The following is a 7,840-nucleotide window of genomic DNA, read 5'->3' as shown; positions in this document are numbered from 1 at the left end:
GCCTCTGTGGAAACTGTCTACATATGCACACACACACACACACAAACACACACACACACACACACACACACACTTAAAAAATATCAAGAAATTATAAAGAGTTTAGTGAAAATATACATACCTAACAGAAAATGCTTTGTACTAAAAAATGCATTTTAAAAGCCTGCCAGTAAAGTGTAAAAACATTTATTATGAAAAATGGCTCAAAGGTTTCACAAAGATAGAGAATGAAGGCCACAAGCATGTAAAAAGAAATGCCAAAGTAGTTGTAGAGTAGTCGTGGGTAGTCATGGAAACGTACTTTTTACCTGGAAAGGACTGTCTTCTGCAATCTGTGGTGCCTGGAGTTCTTGCTTACCTTTAGAGCTAGAGGGTTGGAATACTCAGTCTCTTTTGGTGCCAAAGATGGTGGAAATGTCTGATTTGTCCCTCAAATCCCACCTATTATTTCAATAAAATGTTTCTTCCAAGGGTAAAAACGGGAAACCGGATATTCTCCCAACAAGAGTCTAAACTGCATCTTGGATGAAAGCACCAAGAGGATGTAGCATTCTCATTGGTTCCCTTGAGCTCAGGCTTATATTTTCCTGGAGATTTAGAAGCATGTAAGTATTCCTAAAGACAGTCTTGTTGCTTGGGATCTATCAAAGGGGTTGGGAGATGTTGGGATAGTATTATTGAAAGTTTTATTGTTCCACAAAGTGGATGAAAAGTAAATTAAGTTTTATTAAGCTCAGTATTAAAAAACGAAGACTTGAAGCTCCAGTGTTTGGCCACTGTTGAGTAAGAGGACTTGAACATTTGCAAGGGCATCATCCTGATTCTCAGATTTGAGATCAGGGTTGCTGTAGCTGCACACACCTCTAGCCACCTGAGTAAAAACCAAATGTGCTTTGCCCATTCTCTTCTAAGCATCCTGTTGTTCAGGTTTTCCATGGAAGTTTTACAGACTGTCTCTGGAAAAAAAAGTGCAATATTTAGACAGTGTGGTTGTCATGAATTAGCAAAGTCTGTTTTTAAACCTCAACCCCTTTCATTCCTAGAAACCAAGAGATTAATGAAATTACTTTTTAATACATCACTCTAAATCCACCAATGGCTTGCAATAGTACTGAAGAAAAATGGAAGGTTGGTTGGTTAGTTGATTTTAAAATTCAAGTCTCTTCCTTTATTCACTTTCTTGCCCAAACCCTGGTTCTCAAACAGTATTGTGAGTCACAATCACAGGCGTGGCTTGGTACAGTCCAGTTAGCTGTACCAAGTGTATCATCAGAGACTGAGCCCGAAGATGCAAATGCTCATCTTGTATCCCATTCCAGAGGATGCTCAGCCCTTGGTCCAGAATCATACTTTGAAAATCTCTGGCCCCGATTTCCCTTCTTTGGTATCACTAAAATTTGATCTGCTTAAAGATTATTAAACAGTGGCAAACCACCTCACCATCCTGATTATGTCATTTGTAAGGTACAAATAATAATTTTCAGCAGTTGTTGCAAAGGTCAGGCTGCATAAAGAAAAGGTTGTTTAATTTGCAATTTTTGAATCTGTTCTGAGCAGCAGCCAAGACTCTGATCGACTTTCTTAATGATCCTGTTAATTGTCAAACTGGGGCCATTAAAACTCTTTTGATCAACTTTCATAACAACCCTGCTAACTGCCAGACTGGGGTGCTTGCTCATCAAAGCAACACAGTTGGTAAATTCTTATAGTAATTTTAAATTGAATAATTTAAAGTTTTTATCACGCTGTTTTTATTCTTTGGTGAGGGTTCTTGGAAACTGACCCATACAATTGCAGTTTTCATATGTTATTTATCCTGAAGCCTGAACCATTGGGAGACACTGCAGTATGCCTATGTATCAATCCAAACATAAATCATTGATAAACCAAACAAATCTCCTTTGATGCAATCAAAACTCTTTTGCCCAAACAGTTTCAAGCTTATATTCATTACTGGTTTCATTTCCATTTTTCTCAGTCTATTATCATGGATCCATTCTTCTCAACTATTAGTTTCTTTTGTTTGAACTAGCAACTAGTAATTGGTCTCCTGCTGCTCTCAGTGACTATCATTTCAGGGATTTTGCATGTCAGTTGACAAGGCTCCATGCTTTCAGGTCTCCTGTGCTTTCAGGTCCAAACTAAGCTGTAGATCACACAATGAAATCTGGGTAATAGATATTTCTCCTTTAGACGCTTTCCCATCTACAAAATATATTTAGAGATTTTTTTTTTTTAACCAAGTGTAAAATATGTTGATTCTACCCTGTATCCCATTCAGTCAATGGAGTTTATAAAGCATGAGCTAAGACAGTTCTTCTAAGAGTCTGGCTACATAAAGATTGTTGTTGGGTGGCAATCCTCATGAGAGTGTAGAAAATAACTTGAACTAAGCAAATAACTATTTGAACAGATTGACTTGAGTGCAGAACAGCAACAGCCTTCTAGAAGCCAAGGAAGTGCAGGCTCTTTCTTGTACTTTCAAGATTCATGCTGATGTAATTGGGATTAAGAAAGCATTTTTTTTTTTTTAAAAAATTCAGTCCATAAAGTAGAAGATGTGAATGGGGGGATGTTTGCTCAATATCTGTTGTATTGCTTTCTCCTTGCTGTAAAAAGAATTGCCGTTGCTAACACCTCAAAAGGAAAAGTTGTTTATTCTGGCCATGGTTTCTTTGCTCATGCATTTGGTCAGGACATCACAATGACAGGTAACAGAGAAGAGCTAGTCATTTCTGGCAGGAAGTACTGAAAGACCCCCATAGCTGGGGAGACCCTCACTCAAGTCTTGGGATAACATGACCACCCAGTAACTCATGAGAGACGGATCTTGCTGCAATCACATGAGGTTTATTCCAGATCTGGGGTCGAACTCATAGCCTCGCAGGCCAGAGGGGTTCGACCACGATCACGAGGAGTAAGTGGTATTTACAGGGAAAAAAACCACAAACTAAGGGGTTGAAAGGGTTACCAAGGAAACATAACAAGAGAACAATGGAAAATTCTAAAGGAACCCACTACCTAGTTGAGCCAGATCACAAGGAAGTCATTCTGCACACTCATTGTCTAGAGGAATGTGGTTTGGTCAACGCTATCTTCTTAATGACTGACCGCTGTGCTGTCCTGTTCCTTATTCTGGGCAATGTTATCTTCTTAATAGCTGACCGCTATCCTGTTCCTGGAACTGACCAGTCCACCTTCCTGGCTCATGACAGAGACTTCTTATGCCTTCTTTAAGTAAAGGTTATACATTAATGCATTTCCATTAACATGCTTTTTCCAAATTTCTAAATTCAGTCTTTCATTCCCCACTTTTTCTATGAAATAGTTCTAATCATAGGACTAAATATCAAATTCTAAATTTTCCTGGCCTTGCAAGATAGAATATTGTTGGCGTAGCATTAATATCCGGACAGCACTTATTCCTTCTCTAACAAAGGCAACTAATCTATTAAGCTCGCATGGGCCTATGGTTATTTAGTCTTTCTCTGAGCTTACTCATGGAGTCTCTAATGACTCCTGAATGGTTTACATAAAAGCAACATTCTCCTATATTTAAATCAATGACAGCTCTTAATTCTCTATAAGCCTTATGCTGCACTACCATAGCAGAAGTTCCTGTACCTGCTCCTGCAGTCCCTAAGCACGGTTCCAACATAACTGCCAGGGGAACTCCTTAACTCTCTTCTATTGCCAGGCACTACCTTACTAGCTCTCAAGCTTCCTAGCTTCTCTTCTTTCCTGTCCTTATCTCCAGCTCTTTAGCCTCTTATTCTTACTCTCACACTAGATTCCATCTTCAAAGATTCTCTTTTAAACATTCTATCTCTTTACTATGCCCTTTCACAGTCTTTTTGTAACTTTCCTTTTTCTTTCTCCATTTAAAACACTTTCTCAGCCACATGTACTAGTTTTCTTAATGACTTATCCTGCATCTCTTCTAACTTTCATAATCTTTCAACTCCACCAGAAATCCAGGAATGACTGAATAATAGAATATATGGGGAAGCTTAACATAGCTTCCAGAAATATTGACAATTAATAAGAGACTGCTGGACACCTGGACAGCCCTTCAAAATGTTGGAGCATCAATCTTCAGCCTTCTGGCCCGTGAATGTCTGAGGACAGGAACTTTAAGGACTGGCCTACTCTGTCTCGGCAAATATAATCTGTCCTAGGCCTGTGTGTCCTTTTTTGGACAGTATCGTCTGCAGATGAAGAGGCAACTTTTGCCTAGTGGCTGTCTTGCCACAGCTGGAGCAGCTCAAATGATGCTCAGTTTCTTCTTTGAGTCTGAGAAAGGGGTACTGCCAGGCACAGACAGGTCTCTAGCCAGATGAATAAATAATATCAAATGTCATATTCTGTGGATTTCTGATGTTTTTGAAAACCAACTATCTATGTAAAGTAATCTTGTCTATGAACTACTCTCAGTTCTTTTTCTTGAAATCACCCTAATAATAAATTCAGAGCCATGAATTTGCTAATTTGGCTCTAAACTCACAGGTTTAGACATCTCAGATCTGTCTATAATAGCAGTAAAAAAAAAAAAAAAAAGACTGGTTCTAAGCCTTGTCTACCAGGGAAATACTGAAACCAGAAATTGCTTAAGTGAATATAGAAAACTTCATCTTTTGGTCTTGAAGTATGTACAACAGAACTGTATTAGCTACACTTCACAGTCAATAAGAATACCATTGTATACTCAATCTTAACAATAAATTCTCAATTTAAAAGCTCTTACTCATTTCTAGCTCTGATTTCTTGCATACCAATTTAAGATGTAAATGGTTTATAACCCAAACCTCAACTTTTACCAATCACTACTGCAAATATAGGATACAAAACTCAAAACTAATAATATAAACATTAAAGCAAACTTTCTGAGAATAAGCTGTGTATCTGAAGAAATACTCAAATACCTGACTAAATTCTAGTCACACAATGTTTCTAGTTTAAATTATCTATACACTAGTTAAATCACTTTCAGTACAGGGCAAATATTATCAGAAGGTCATTTTAACATTGATTTTGTACCAAATAGGAACATATGAATTTAACTCAGTAACAAACCATAAGGCTTTCTATAGCTATACAATTAAATCTGGCTATTTCTCCCCTATTTCAAATATAACCATTAATAACCCTCTCTCGCCCCAAAGCCCAGGGAACCGGGTAGACGACTCATCATAACTTCTTCAAGCTGAATGGGGGCGTAGATATAAAAGAGGGGTGGGGCAGGAAAAACAGAATTTTATTAGTCTTCTGATGTCTGTGTCTTGGATCAGGCTGAAGTCCAGGACACCAGGAGTTCAAGCAGGCCAGTTTAGCATGTCAGGACAAGGAAATTCACCAAGGATATATATTTCTGTAATACATGAATCTCAAGACAAATTTTCAGTATCATTAAGATATAATTTTTTGTTTGATTCTCTGGAGTCTAGTTTTCTGGAACGTGTAAATACTCCAATCATCTTTTTTCAAAAACACAAAAACAAAACCCTTAATCATCAATACACAGAAATCTATCTGGGTGGTATTTGGGTTCCCAGTGCCTCAAAGTCTCCAAATAAGAAAAAGTCTGTCTCCATTTCTGATATAAATGACAAGATAAAATTTCTTATTTTTCTAAATGCTATGAGTGCACCATTGGACGGGTGCATTTGAGGAGGGATCAACAGGGAAGGCATCTCCCTCCCACTGGCTCAGTGAGACAGACAATAGTATGTGTAAAACAGCCTCCTCCCAGCAACAGCCATAGCTGTTCCAGGTTTTCTTCTTAAGCTTGTTTACTCTAAGGGCAAAGGTGCTAGCAGTTTAGCATTACTACCATGTTTTGATAGAATTTGGTTTATTTTTCTATTTACTTTTTATTTTCAAGGCAAACTCTTTGTCTCCAGACTGCTCATCACTTGTCTCTACTTTACTAAAGTCTCACCTTTTTAAATTCTTGTAATGTTAAGGTATTACCATAATTTAAACAAAACCCAGTTTTAAACATTCCATTTTCTTTAAAATCAAAGCATTACTGTCACATTACAAAGCTTAGCTGCCAATTCTTACATATGAATGCATGACAGTGCAATTTTGAATACATCAAAGACATTGTTTTAAATCTTATCTCTGGTCCAGGCCTCATTCTTGGCCTCACTAAATTTATAAGGGGTAAGAATTACATAAAATATTCCTGGGTCGGCTCATGCCAGGTGTTGTTGCTTAACATGATTCCAACCCCGAGTTACCAATTTTAAGCTAATTCTTTGTTACCAATATTACATGCAAATAGCTGTTGTCTCCTTTAAGAGCGGCTCGTGCAGACACTCAGTCAGCTCTTTTTCAACTGTGCTTAACTCCCGGCTGCAGCACAATGGTTTATCAGTCTCTGCTGTACAAATTAAGACTGTCTTTTAAATAAGTTAAGCTAAATCAAAGTTTTAACCATTTCTTCTTTAATGATGAAACGCAGAACAACAATCATTTGTCTAAACAGCGCCCACTACATGGTAAGCAAAGCATAACTCCCAAGGTTGTAATATTCAATTACCACAATTTACAAGATACCAGTTCAATAATTTTTGAACGAGATGATAAAGATGATATTTTAACCCAATTTATCTATTTTGTAAAAACCTACTTTGTTGTTCATGGGTCCCTGACTGCTGTGCCCTGCTCTCTGGCCGCGCCTCACCTTGGAACCCATGTTAGCGGAGCCTAGGTACCTGCCTTGGGCTTCAAAGCAGCAGCTGTCCCTCCCTCAGACGTGCCTCCTCCAGGGTCCCGTCCCAGTATAGAGCTGTGGATTCTGCCCAGTTCCCACTGCTATAGACCCAGTTAGCCAGGCCTGTCTCCAGGTAGACCAACATTTAATCCTGCACTTGTCCCACCAATGGCTCTATTGCTATGATAGCACATAAGACAGCCCCAAAGACAAAAAATGCCACAAGACGGCCCCTGTTGGGGCCCCCTTGGAAAAGTTCATGGGATACCTGGGTGTAGCATTGCTAGGCTGAGCCTGGGGTCACATGTAGCTGAGCGGCAGGTCAGAGATGGTATGGAGGAAGCAGGTCTTAATTTCGTCTCCAGCAGCCTGCATGGCGTGGTGCAGCGGATTGGCTGCTGGGCCTTCCCCAGAGCCAGCTCCACAGACATAACCTTTCTGCCTCAGCTTCTACTAGAGCCCTTGTGTCTGGGGTTGAGGCTGGGGTCGCCATTCAGGCAGCCAGCTTGGATGGGGAAAAGGCCAGGGATCTGGATCTGGCCTGGAAAGAACTGGAACTGCAGCACCTGAGACCCCGCCCCTACCTCCAATGCTTTGGCAGCTGTGGGGCTGATTCCATGTTTCTGACTGCCCTCTCAGGAAACCCAGGACCACGGGATTCCTGCTGACACCATTTTTTATTCCCGGTTCCCCCAAGAGCAGCCCAAAGACCCAGCGGCAGTGGCCCCAGCTCCAACACCGTCCATCAGTCAGGGGGTGTAAGTCATCAATCCAAGGTCCAAACACACACACAAAATCAGTCACCACACAGACATCTACCTTTTTAGGTCCATGACATGGAGAAAGACAACTGGGCTCAGTAACAAACATCAGGTACACAGGTAATCAAAGCCAAATCACAGAGTTGCTCGGCCCGTGCCTGCCACGACTGCTGAGATGGACTGGTCACAAAATACACACAAAAAGACTCGTCTCAATCGCGAGTGACAACCTTACTTCAGAAAAACTGACAGCTGGAAATTTACCGAGGTCCTTAGTTTACCTGAACTGACATGTCCCTCACCTCTGTCCAGTGAGCCAACGTCAGAGTTACCGTCTGTCCCATCACAGTCACAAGGGCGA

General features: G+C 40.1%; 1 long non-coding RNA gene across 1 annotated transcript; it reads right to left on the bottom strand.

Annotated features, from left to right (window-relative positions):
- Nucleotides 1-669: 669 nt before the first annotated feature.
- Nucleotides 670-1,601, bottom strand: LOC116090995. The gene is made up of 2 exons (XR_004118884.1): nt 1,068-1,601; nt 670-956 (listed from the first exon to the last, which is right to left on the bottom strand). It is a non-coding gene; the product is annotated as an uncharacterized LOC116090995 (long non-coding RNA).
- Nucleotides 1,602-7,840: the final 6,239 nt, after the last annotated feature.

Source organism: Mastomys coucha, unplaced genomic scaffold (genome assembly GCF_008632895.1).
Source record: "Mastomys coucha isolate ucsf_1 unplaced genomic scaffold, UCSF_Mcou_1 pScaffold15, whole genome shotgun sequence".
NCBI classification, from domain to species: Eukaryota; Metazoa; Chordata; class Mammalia; order Rodentia; family Muridae; genus Mastomys; species Mastomys coucha.
This window is presented reverse-complemented; position numbering and strand designations above follow the sequence as displayed.